Genomic DNA, 14,252 nt, shown 5'->3' with positions numbered 1-14,252 from the left:
AAGAGGGCTTTTGTGCTGCTGATAGAATGAAAATATTGGTTTTAAATGAACAAACATGTCCACGGGTAGTGATTCTTGCGCTCCAGAGTTAATATTTTACCTCATTAATCTGTCTCTTTTTCTAATTTAGAGTTGCAGAGAGTGTGTTTTAGCAGGATAAAAGTTAATTTTTCAGTGTGCTCAGAAATGGAGCCTAAAAAGCAAGCTTAACGCTATTGCATCTGATCTACAGAGGCTAAAACATCTTCTGTTCTAATGCATTTCTGTTTTCAGTACACACACTAATGTCCAATCACAGAAACATATATAAACACACACACACGTAAACACCTTTCTGAACAGCCTCTTTCTTGCTATTCTATCCAGTATTTACAATAAGCATAGAAAAATACATCCCTTTTAACTCAAGAGTATCATTGTAATTATTGAAATCTTTTCACAACAAGCTGAAATGAAACCCCATCTGATGTGCAGACCAAACTGCTTAAAGCATCAGTTCCCATCTCTACACAAGCTTAGGACCAGTAAGACAGGGCATTTGCTCTGCCCACTTGCACTGCAGAGGGTCCTGGTGGACACTTGCCGCACACTCCCAAAGGCTTCCAAAAATGCCAGCCTGGGAACTGTTTTCCCCTCCGCTTATCCGTACTGAATCTTTCTGGTTGAACAACCCAGCAGGGAAAAAACTTTAGGGCTCAAACCTCTAAAATAGAATGACCGTTGCCATGCTGTACACTGCTGCTGGAGAGGGACGGAAAGCAACACCAAACCCCTCAGCTGTTCCCGACAACGAGTATGTGCCTTTGGTTGCAATCGGGAATGCTTTCCCCCCTCCCTTGCAAACACTTTAGAAGTAAGTCCTTCTCTTCAAACCTCCGTTTAACAGGATTATCCGCAGAGCTCAAGGCAGGCAGGAGCTCTGAGCCCTAGCATTCAGCTTCCTCAGCAGGGGGGGAGTTCCAGCGCAGCAGTGAATTAAAGTGGACTTTCCGTTTTCATAGAAACAAAAAAGAGAAGTAAGGCAGAGACAGAACTTTTATTTACACAGATCAGAACTAGATGAGAAGGCATCTAAATAGGAATAGGCAACTGAAGAAAATATGACTTCAAAGACAAACCAGAAGACTCTAAAGGTTTAAGCTGCCTCTGCAATGTGAGTTTGCATCTTTTGCACCTTTTGCTTCACTGGAACCGCTGGGCGGAGAAAAGGGCAGTTTATTTATATTCTCCTGTTTTGCCAGCGCCTCATGGATTTCTCTTTTCTGTCATAGCTCTTGCTCAACATATTAAAATATTTTGAACTAAATTCAACCAGCGCATCCTTAACCACACCAAACCCATAAAACAGAGTGAAAGTCCCAAATCCAGGTGAAGTTCCGTGGAGTAACACCACTGGAAACGAGTTCACTATGTTAAAGTTGTATGTGCTACTACTGCTTTCTCATCTGTCTCTAATAATCCCGGTTTTAAATTTGTACTTCAGATTATACCTGTGCACTCATCTTCCACAGAGGCCACATGCTCCTGGTGGCTAGGATTTACAGGTTTTGAAGAAGTCTTTTTTGCACCCATTGTTATAAGTGGTCTGCTGGAGTACCTTCCCTAAGGTGGCAGCACAACAGCCCTGTCACACGCTGCTTCATTCTGCAGCATCAAGGCAGAGTAGAACAACCGCTTCCCAAAAATCAGTGTCCCCCAGCCAACATCTTGGCCTCCAAACTGAGTTGCCTAACTCGGGTCTCTGAGGGGGGAGAAAATTAAGGGTAAATGAGTTGTATGTCGTAGTGGGGGCTTTGCATATAGCAACAAATACCCCTTTTCTTTTGGAGAACTCTATATAAGAGGTTAATCATCTGACCTCCTCTGTCTATTCTGCAGTCATCTTTCTTCCTCCTTCCAACCTTCCCTCATTCTTTGTCTGGTCCCTCAGATCCTGAGATCCTGAGCTTTTGTCTCACCTCATCAAAAGAAGACAAAATATTTTCCCTTTCTTTCAATGTTGTTGCTATCAGAATGGTGGCATTCACTATCTTTTGGATCTCTTTGTTAGTGGCCTGCTCAGCCGGGGCCCCCAGGGATACACACTGTTATCTCTGTGGTCTACGGTATCTCTTCTGAACTTATGCATCTTGAATTACTGGAGTTCCTGTGTGAAACTTTTCCCTACAGCATCCAAAGGACTGGAAACTCTTTCAGTCACTAAGATTTAAATTTGTCCTTAGAGCATACTTCTGTTTGGTCAGTTTTTTACAGTTGCTTATAGTTCATCTCACCACCCGTCTAACAGGGAATTCTACTCTCTCCATAGCCCTCTTTAAGAAATAAAACCAAAGCATCAGATACAAGTGGAAGCCAATTCCAACTTTGTTTCTGCCCCACTCCCCCACCCTCCAAAATCTGGAGAAGGACTCAAAGCTGGAAAAAGTCTAATGAAAAGATCTGACACAGCGTGGACCACTAACGACTAAGGCTTGATCCGAGCTCAACTGATTGCATACCATGAGTTTGACATGCCGCTGCTAGAGCTATGATTTACGAAGGCACACATTTTTTCTCCTCTGCACCTTATCATACTTCTAGGACTACATTACGATACCTGAGTGCCTCACAGTCTATAATGCATTTAATCCTAATGACATCTCTGTGAGGGATGGAGGTGCCATAATTTTCATTTCATAGATGGTTAACTGGGGGACATTACAGACTATGGTCTTGTCTAGGAGTTATATCAGCAGGTAAGGTTCCAGGTGGAGACTGCTACAGCAGAATAAGGATATCCACAGAGAGGATTATATCAGCATAAGTATATTAGAAAATTCCTCAGTGCAGCCACTACCCTCAATAACATCCACAGTATTTCAAGGGAAGCAATAGAGAAGAACATCCTACACCCTGGCCTGGCGCTTTTTTAGTCCCTAACTGCTAATCCATCCTTCCTCTTTTATGTCATAACACCCATGAAGCCAGTGTCACAGCATGTCTTCTATAGCATACCTGCCACAGCTCAGTAGAAAGCTGGTGAGTCTCAGTACTGTGGAGGCAGCAGGGATCCTTTCACCGCTGCTTCCTTTCCTGTCTTTGCACGCGTGTCTGGGGCAGCAGCGCTCACAGCTCTCCTCTGTGAAGAGGACTTGGACTACTGCACGCAGAGGTTTATTGTTATTCTGCCTGCTTGGAAGAGTCTGGACACCCATGGTTCTTCTTTTCGGGGAGTTTTAAGACTTATACAGTGGCAAAGTCGTCCTCCAAAACCTAAGAAGGTTGGGATTTGGGATTTATTTTTTTTTTTGCTTGCAAAAAATTAACGTAATAGTGTTAAATCTACTTGGAAATCAAAAGCAGTTTTCAAAAATACCTAGTTCATAAAACCTTATCATATCAGATGGCTGATGGTCCTTTTTCAGATTCCTACTCCCTGAAGAGGACTTGGGTCTCAAACAACTCCACCTCTTTTGAAGGATGGTCCCTTTAGTCCCATTAGGGTCTACTTCTCTCCCCTGCTGGCAGGTTTTCTCCCACTCTGGTCCAAACCAGATTTATAGTTTGGCCAGAGATGGGGAAAATCTTCAAAGCTAATAATGCTGGCATTATCCCTTCATAATCCTTCCCAGTATGAATATTACATTTGCTGTTTTCCAATCAGATGGTATCACTGTTGGCTTAAATAGTTTATTAAAACTTCTTTCTACTGGACCTGCTTTGTCACGCACCATTTCCTGTACAATTTTGGGTTGGAGATTATCTCATCCCCCTAACCTGATATTACTTTATTCGCTTCCAACCCAGATGAATGCATTTCTGTTTCAGGCTGTCATTACCAGTAGTTATTTTAATTTTGCCTCCATATTCTGTAGCAGCATCCTCCCTGAAAACTGGTACAAATTATTCACTAAGTTCTTGAGATCTGCCCAGAGAAGCTTCTGAGTTTTCTGAAAGATGCATGATTTGAAACAATTTTAATCATTTCCTACCTGCTTTTCCAGACAGGATCCTGCAAAATATTTTGATAGTAAGCATCCCAATAAGCACACTGTCATATAGTTTGCATATGCCATCACAGCTCCAAATTAATCAGAAACACTAGGCTATCTGAATGCTTTCTTTGAAGTGGTGTCAGAAAAAAAGAACAAACACCAAGCTTTTTTTCACTCACAAGACTGTAAGTTAGGAATACTACCATTATCATCATTCTCATGATCATTTAGGGTTTGGTTTTGTGTTGGTTCATTTTTCAGATATGAAAATAATGAAATAAAAATCAAGAAGTATCAAATAGCACATTTATAACCATCTGAAACAGAAATGTGACAAGGAACCAAATTGCAGCTTGGTGGTGTGTCCTGGTTTCGGCTGGAATAGAATTAGTTTTCTTAGCAGCTGGTATAGCGCTGTATTTTGAATTTAGTATGAGAATAATATTGATAACACATTTAGCTGTTGCTAAACAGTGCTTACACTAAGTCAAGGACTTTTCAGCTTCTCATGGCCTGCCAGCAAAAAGTCTGGAGGTGCACAAGAGGCTGGGAGGGGGCACCGCCAGGACAGCTGACCCAAACGGGCCAAAGGGATGTTCCATACAATATGACGCCATGCCCAGTATATAAACTGGGGGCCAGTTGGCCGGGCTGCGGCTACTGCTGCTCAGGGGCAGGCTGGGCATTGGCTGGTTGGTGGTGAGAAATTGTTTTCCATTTGCATCGCTCATCTTTCCTGGGTTTTATTTCTCTCTTTTTTTTTTTTTTAATTTTCCTTTTCATTGAAATTTATTATTTTATTTTTATTTTAATTGTTATTCAATTATGAAACTGTTCTTATCTCAACCTACATGTTGTCTCACCTTTACTTTTCCAATTCTCTCCCCTGTCCCACAGAGGGGTAGGGAGGGAGCCAGCAGCCATGTGGTGTTTAGTTGCTGGCTGGCGTTGAACCACATCAGGTTGCTATAAGCAGCCTTACTGAAGCTGTTGGCTCAAAACTTTCAAATATTTTGCAGAAAATAGGGGTATGCTAGATTTCCACTCTCTGAAGGCTAAATATCTTTACAGGAGAAATTTATGAACTCATACTTTTTTGATGTTACCTAGAAGATTTAATTCAGCCACTTGTTCTAAATATCTGATTCATGCAGGGATAAATATTTATTCTTAGAAATATGCTCTAGCTTGAGAAAAATAATTGAAATAGGAATATATTGATAAGTATTAATGGTATGGTATCATTCAAAGAAAGTACCTGTAATAATATAGCCAATCCTTAATTATTAAAAAAAACAACAGAACACCAAAGGCTACAAGCCCAAAGCAATAGAGACGGAAACGCATTTCTCTCCCTTTTTATGCATGAGATAATAATGCCTTTCTTATTGAATTTTTAAAACTTTTGTCTTTAAAAAAGTGTCACTAATGAAAAAAACACAGCCATTTGACACCAGAATTCCTTGAGAGACTCATGAACCTTTTGCCAGACCTGATGTGAATTTCACGTTACAGATGAAAAAGAAAACTCAGACATGTTTCATGTAGTTTCTTGTTTCATCACAAACATTTCTCATAGCTTCAGTAGATAAGCAAGAACCCCTTTAGCATTAGCTTTCTTAATCAGGCTCCTACACACATATTGCAATTTCTTTTTCTGCGGGAATCTCATAGATTCTCTCATCCATTTCTTTATCAGAAAACTAAGTTTTGACACTTACATCAATTCCTTATGTGAATCCCCTGGGTAAATAAGAGTGACTAGCTGTTGCAGAAAAAAAACTAAAAAAAAATTAATGAGTCATAAAGCACCTGGAAATTTTAGATAAAATACACGGGCTTTTATGAATAGAGGTTTGCTCCATGTTGCAGATTGTCTTTATTTTTAGGCGCTGCAATGTGACTCATGCTATTAAGCAGGGAGCCCTGGAGGGATACAACACGAGTCCAGTATTTGCTGGCTTAACATAAGCATACCCAGGGTATTTTTAAACCTTGAAGTTAAATAGGGAAGCGGGCTACAAAACTCAGTAGGTTTTCAAGCAGAACCAATCAACCCAAAGGTGGGCAGTCAAACTGTATCTTTAAACTCTAAGTTAAAGGGATAACAAGGTTGCATGAATAGCTTCAGTTAGAATGCAAAAGAGGTTGTACCCCGTCACAAGTCTGCAGGAGCAACGCAGATGCATTCTTTATTGCCACTGTGAAATGCAGTCAGAAGTTCAAGCGAAGCCTATGAAGTCTAAAACTTTGCAGCTATAATAGTGACTGGATGTTTTGTGGGCAAGCTATCTATCAAGTATAGTACCCAATTCAGCAGTGTTTATGGTATGATACATTCAGCCTCTGTTCAAGAGCACTGTTGTTTGTTAGAGAGACTGGGCTTCCAAGCTTTGAATGTCAGTGCCTGACAGGCATTCCACGTGTAGCTCTAATCTCCGTCAAGTTCTCACAGATTATTCTGGAACAAACTAAAACTTTATGCAAGTTTGGATCCAGGTCCTAACTAACCCAAGATGCAGGGTTGGGGGAGAAAGCACAATAATAATTCAAAATGATGAAAGCGATGCTATACCAGGTCAGTTTCCTTTGAGACCTGTTTAGACATTTTCAGCCCAACAGGGCTACTACCAGTCCGGTTTTGTTAGCTTGGAGATTTTAATAAACCCAAAGAGCCAAAACAAAAGCAGCACCTTCTGTGTTTCATCTTATTTTATGTAAATGCCATGTCAAAACTGAAATTTTCCAGGGTAAACAATATAAACAATATAAACGAACTCAAAAAAGATTGGAAAAGGAATTTAGATATCATTAAAACAATATGTACAATTACAGAAATCAAGTAAATCTGACCAGCATTTTGTGTTTGTAGCGGAACCAGTCATGTATTTTTAAAGAGAAAACTTAAAGACAGAGGATATCTTTTATTAGTCCAAATAGCATATCTGGAAAAAACTAGATCAACTTGAGGGCACTCAGCCCTTCTTTGGGACTGAAGCATAACAACAACCTATTCTTGCTTCACCAAAGAGAGAGGAAAAACACGCAGAGATTCATTTAAACCCCTTTACACAAACTGGCCCTGCAGCAGCCTCCATTTACTTTATTTGAATTAATTTCTGGGAGGTTGGAGAGCTTGGCTGCCCTTGAACGCTTTCTGTTGGGTCTTCAGTGGCACTAGACCCTACCTCCTTGGGAAGCAGAAGCACGCCTGTTGTACCTGAGCTCTATGCATGTACCTCTGCAAAGCAGAGAGGATGGCAACCCATGTGTCTTGGTGAATGGCTGCACAGGAAAGCAAAGATGTTCTGTTCTGTTAAGACAAAAATATGGAAGTTTTAATCTTCACCTGGTTTTGCATCCCAACCATCAAAATAGAGAAGGGATTTAGAATAAAAATAGCAATGGTTCAGCCAGTACATTAAAAACCACAAGAGCCATTAAATGGAGTTTCTAATAAAAATTCTTCCTAACTGGTTAATTGCAGTTGCTAAATGATTTCTTTTTATAGTAAAAGCTTTATAATTAACAAGCCAGACATTGATTTCTAGTCATTATCAATTTCTCTATGATTATTATTGCTTCTATAATAATCTTCACTGTATTAACATAGATTAAGAAGCTCTTTAAAATAGAGCAGCTTCATTAGCTCCTGCTATCAGAGGAGGACCTGCAGAACTCGGCACTTCAGTTAACCACCATGCAGAAGCTGAAAATAAATGCTGCAAGACTCTATTCCTAGGGGCTGACGTGCACGAAGAAGTGTGAGAAACCTCAGCGCTCAACTCCGAGCACTTAACTCCCAGTCAGTAAAGCCTCTAAAATCATTAACTTGGACAGCCGTGTTAACAATATTTCTCTGTTAATCTTTATTGCTACATTAATGAAACATCTTTTATCCCATGGACCTACTGCATTTGAAAAACTTTATCAATCCAATTGCAAAACTGGAATAATTTCAGCTGGGTAAATGAAAGTGTGGTAAAACCGCCTTTGAAAACACAGCAATGTAAAGAAACACAGTAGCATGGGAGAGGGATTGAATAGCTCACCCTGTGTAAACCTCCTGGTTTTCAGGTACTAAAGAACACTAACTGAAGAGGAATCGGGATGGGACCCAAGACACGCAATATTGCTCTTGTGAAATGTGCCAGGGTATCTTTGCAGACTAAGCAGCTATTCCTCATCCAAAAGGATGGCGGCTCACTTGCTGAGTTTTGCCTGATCTTTTCCATGGACGTATGCTAAGACTGATAATAGCTATAGCTGTCCTTCAGACAAACACAGACCACCCATTTCTGCCTGCAAATAACTTAATTCAACACAACTTTTCATACACTTTGGGTTTGTTTGCTTTTAAAGTTATACTGACTACTTTGCACTGAGATTTTGACGTATGATGCATATAGCTGCAATGAAGTCACATAGAAGACTGGCAACAAGATAACGTTTTTCTGAGCTATGCAGGAGTTTTATTTCAGATACAGTTCCCAGATTAATTAATTCATGACATATAAAATATGATCTAATTACTTGTATTTTGGATGATTCTGCTTCTCAAATATTCAAAGTGATCTCACGCAACTCTCCTTCATGAATTTGCAGAAGATATCAAAACCAGAGCTCAGTGCAAAAGGGTTTTGAAAATACTGTGGTGTTTTATACAATGAACGTAAAAGACAGAAGAAGCAGCGCTATGCAGGTCTTCAATACATCAATGCATGCTTACAACACATGAATTTGGACTTCCCTGCATTCCCAAATATGTCAATTTATAGCTTTTTAAATGCTGAAACCGAGTTGAGCTCAGACCGGTCCTTCTATCCTTGCTCATTTTACCTAAATGTTATGATTGTGGATAACAGAATACAAGAAGAAATTGGAAGAGAATTATACTGGTGGATTAAAAATAAGAATTATTCAAAAACCCTTCTCATATTTGAAATATTGCCTTTATTTTTCTGCATTTTTCAGCATATTTTTTGGCAAAGAAAGGTGTTGGAGCCGCCTTCTCTAGTTATCTACAATAATCTTTTCTGCTCCTAAAAGAGTCAGTCATTGTGGGATTTTAAAATCAAACTTCACAGATTTACTTTGTCAGCCCTGGCCTAAACTATGCTCAGCCTCCTCTGGCCTTCACAGGAACTGGTAGATAGTATTCCACCTATCCTGCCCCAAAATTGGTCAAGTGCTAAAGGACGACTTTTTGCAGTTTCCTGTGACTTGTCCAAGTTCATTAAGATCTGCTAGACTTATGCAATGCTTTTTAAATTATCAGAAATCTCAGTTCATCACTCAGAAAATAAACAGGAAAACCTTGCTCCTTTCACAGCTCCGGACCATTCAGAGTGGCATAAATATGGACAATTATACAGGAGGTACAAAGTGATGGAAGATCAGATCCTTGGAAATCCTGTTCAGGAAGTACCACACACATGCTTAGCTTTACAGTAAACCTAAGCTACTTTGAATTTGTCAAGATCTACGTGTGGATGTGAGGGATCTTTGGGGTTGCGGGGAGGGGGAAGGAAGCCTTCTTGAATAAAGCCTTCAGGAGGGAAGAAGGTGGGACTGGTAATTGATTTTTCCAGAAATTTTTATTTGGTTGTCAACAGTTAAAAATAATAATGATTAAAAAAATAATAAAAAATCAATCATGGTATTTTACAAAGATCTGGTTGTCTCAAATATATTTTTTAGATACTACACAGTGATTTATGAGCCCAAATCCACTTGATGGAATGTTAAGAGTACCTGTAGCATGCAGTGGAGGACTGTGCAGAAAGGGGGGTGATATCTGAGAGAGCTTTGACCTAACGAGCTCTGAACCTGGCAGCACTAACTGGGACAGCAGCATGCTATTTTGCTGTGCTGTGGGGCAAGGTTAATTTGTCTGAGCACGGTTTCACGTTATCCTGCATACAAGTAGAACTAGACATTGTGCCAACTGTATGAAATTGCTTTATGGCCATGCACAGGCACACACGTGTTATTGCATTACGTGAACAGCAATGCTACCAGACAGTGTTAAGGGGTCAAAGAAAGCACAACCCTCTCAGCTCCTCTCTGTGTAAATTTGCTCTTGATACTACTTCCAGTAGTTTTTGTGCAGTAATGCATTTGCTGATACAGACAGACCAACCAATTCAGAGCTAGCTTGGAATTTCTAACATATATATTGGGTGGCATAAATATACTCTAACACCCTTTGCCACCTGCCTGCTTTTAAAAATTTAAAAATAAGCCTTATTTCCACATCGTGAGACAAGGAGATTCGTATTTCACGGTCTTTATTCATGATGCTCAACTGAAACTTGATTTAGGAAAAGTGAAACTTTGCTATGCAACAGTAAAAAACTATTAAAATTAATTGATCTGACCATAATCATCAGTGAGCAGCTGAAGATGTAACCGAGGAATCATCATGCCTTTTGAAAACTGTCTAGATAAACTTAATGGATACATACAGCACTATGATCTAAGGGAATACATGCATTCATTTCCCTTTCCCATTCACCTAAGAGGGTATTTAAACTTTTATCTGATGCCACATTAAGGTACAATGTGCACTGATATGCAACAGATAAGGAATTCCCAAAACTTTCTTTGATGTCTTTCAGTCATGTTTCCATCAGATAATTCACTATAGAAATAATACACACAGAAATTACTAACTACTTTGTAATTAAGTAATTGTTTTAGAGAAAAAACATGCTATTTCTTTTGCATCTTCAATCCAAATCTGCTTTTTTATCCTTGTTTTATGTATCTGATCTAGAAGGGAAAATTGTGCATATTCATCTGAAAAACTTACGGAGAGAGAAATCAAACCTGAGAACAAAGTCCAAGTCTTTCATCCTGTAATACCAAGAACATCAAAGGGCCACACCTATGAAAATATTATGTCTCCTCTAAATTTTTTGTCCCAAGGCCATCACAAATCTCTCTGCTCTTGTCTGATTTATGTTTCAACAATATTTTCAATAACCTCTACAGCTCAATGTCTATTGAGCAAATACTCTAGAAGTGTTGCAGGGAATTGTTATGTCCTAATACAGCATATATAGAATAATAAATATATTGAAACCAATCTATTTTCTCAGATATGAAGAGTACATGGATGTAATTGGTATTCTAATTTATGACAAATATCCTGTGGCTATCCAGTAACTAGGGCCTTGAACTGTAACATAAAGAGCAGCTGTGCATCTTCAGCATCTCGGTGGATAGGGCTGTGCACTGCCTCCTCTAAATTCAAAGCATGGCTGGTTTAGATTCACACTATAGTACTCAGTACACAAGCATTTCTTATAAATGTTTCATCTCACTCCAACTCTACTAACTTCTTCGGAAACATCTATCTTTCATCAGAAAGTGGATTAAAGCAATTAAAAGCTTGTAACGATATAGCGTCTCCTGTTATGCTATGATCCCCATCCCCACTGGAAAGCAAATGGCCAGGCTGCGATCCTCCTGTCACCACAGGTAAGAGCTCTAGTGGCAGTAACTCTGCTGGAGTTTCTTGGTCATAAAGTTAGCACTCCATTATAATGATTTTCACTTTTGCGTGAGAAGACTCTGGCTGACAAGATGATATTGGTCATTCTCAGGACGCGTTCAGAAGAATTTCTTCACAACTACCAAGAATATTTAGATGAATTGAGATGAATTGCTACCTGTGTTGAGATCAATGATAGTTGATGGCTTCAGGTAGGTAATGATTTAAAAACCCCACAAACCCAAGATATACTTAGGTTCTGATCTGAGCCCTGAGTACCACCTGATTTGAAGACACAGAGACACACAATATCTGTACCTTAATCTAACCATGTTTTAATTCTATATGTTCTTTGGTTTGTTTGCTTTTCTTCATTCCTTATTTATTCTAGACACAATTTGTAATGCAAAGTCAGCAGAGTGAAAGAGACCATTTCCAAATCTGTTTCTGAATTTCACAACTAGATTTGCTTTTCTAATATAGAATTCAAGTCTAAAGCCCATGAGCTTTGGAGAGTCTAGCACTAGGTTCAGCTGTGACTACCAAATTGCCCATGGTTCATGAAAGTCACTCATCCATACTCTCCTCCTCACCCACCAAATCCCAATTATATCTGCACTTTATAAGACGAAAATGTAAAATAATTTGCAAGATCAGAAAATTAGACCCCATGCATTAGACAATCTATGTCTCTAGGTATTTATTTATCCAAGCATAATATGGTCTGACAGTTTTTAACACGTGATAACAAACAATAAATTATTTTGTAGTCTTAAAAGTCATGAAAGTTGTATTAAATGAAGCTAACAAAAATATTCTTTCATTATATAAATATTATTTTGAACATGAATCTTGAAGTAGGATCAGAAGATGGGTTTGATCATAAAAAATTGTAAAAGGAATCAGTAACAAGAGGGACTAATCTAAAGGACAGGGATTCCTAAAATTTTATCCACAGATGGCAAGTTAGTGGGTCATACTTCAGAACAGGAGATCCATAAAAAAGTAATTCTGCCAATAAATACTTCCAAGTCCTGTGCTTGTAAAGTGAGTTGCCTTGAGATGACGAGCCCTATCAACTCAGTGCCTCTCAAAGAGGTGTTGCACTAGCTTCTGGTGTGAACTAATAGCAAGGAATAAAATAGCAGGCATGCTATTGTGCTTTAGATTAGAGAAGCTCTACAAGCTTTTACAATTCCTTGGTGGCATAGCCCTTTGAGCCCTTATTCTTTGGCAGATTTATCCCACTATTTCCTTTTTCTTTCTCTTCTTCTCTCCACCCACCCACGCTGATTGCTCGCCCCAGTTCTGGTTCAGCTTGAGAGAGATCCTGGAGGTGCCTTGAAGGACAATTTGGGATAACAGTATAAAAAAGTCCCTTTGCAGAATGCATTCAGATGCTCTGAGAACTGCTACCCTACAATATCCCCAGGCTGCAAAGACACAGATGTATGGGGTAATATCTCCCTGACATTATTTATACCGATGGAAGGAAATTAATTTAAACTGCATGAAGCTAAAGTAACTGAATTTTGCATGAGAAGGAAAATGAACTGGGAAAGTGAAATCCATACTCCAGTCTGATACATGGACCTGATACAAGGACTTTCTCCATGTATTCCTGAGAGTACCTTGGATACTCCAACTACTGGGTTGGAGGAGTGCCTGGCTATTTGCAAAGTGTGATGATGAAAAAACCAATGCAGATGAGGTCTCGTGGTCTCTCCTCCAACCCACTACAACAACACGCAGTGCCGTGCCCCCAGGTTCTCCCCTCCATCCCACAGTAGTGGTCGTGTGTGTGACTTGTTTGGACCCTGGTTCCAGAATTAGATAGGCTCCCTGTCTGGACACAAATACCGTCTTATCGTTTCCCCATCTATACCTCACACACAAAAGATCATCTTGTGTCTGGTCTTTTTTTTTTTGATACAAAGATATGTTTAAGCTAGGGATTATGTGAATCTAAACCAGAATCCATTTTATTTGGTAGTTAGATATTGCTACCTCTTCACATGTTGAAAATGCTAGATAATTATATTCAGTCAGCCAAATTTTGTGTATTTAATAAGTACAAACATGAATTATCAATGATATAGCCATTTTCATAGAAGAACTAAAAAAAATGTTTCAGAAAGAAGATGGCAGTAATTTCCTAAGTTTTACAGGGCTAGATTATAAAGTCCTAACAGCATTGAAAACACATACCGTTATCAACAGGACAAGCTCAGAAAAAACCCACCAAACTATGACATCTAGCTGATTCAACTATATTTCCTTTACCTTAGAACCAGCTCTGTACCAGCTGGTACATGATTACCAGCTCTGTATCTTTTATTTTTGACAGCCTCAAAAGGACATAGCTGAGTATTTCCAATAATATTCTTAGACTTGGGAATTCTATATTTTCATTTCCAGTACATAAAGTTATTTTAGCAAAGAATTTAGGAACAACAAATAGTCAATCATTACTTTTAGCATCAGCCAAGCTAGATGAAACAATGAGAGAAAATTACAAAGGGAAACCCTTGGAAAAGATTTTTAAGACTGATTACCAGTACTCTGTACAATTCTGTAAAAGAAAGTCATGTCCCTTGAATCTTCCAGAATGAACGGATCAGCAGAATGGCAGTGAAGGCATGCGCTGAAATAATCAATTTGGCTTTCACAGAGCCTTTGACAAGTCCCTCACAAGAAGGAACCTAGTTATATATAAAATATACTAACTGAAAGTTGACTTTCAAAAAGACCCCAAACCCAACAATTAATAAGTTTTAGTT

This window comes from Larus michahellis, chromosome 1, assembly GCF_964199755.1.
Source record: "Larus michahellis chromosome 1, bLarMic1.1, whole genome shotgun sequence".
Classification (NCBI taxonomy): domain Eukaryota; kingdom Metazoa; phylum Chordata; class Aves; order Charadriiformes; family Laridae; genus Larus; species Larus michahellis.
This window is presented reverse-complemented; position numbering follows the sequence as displayed.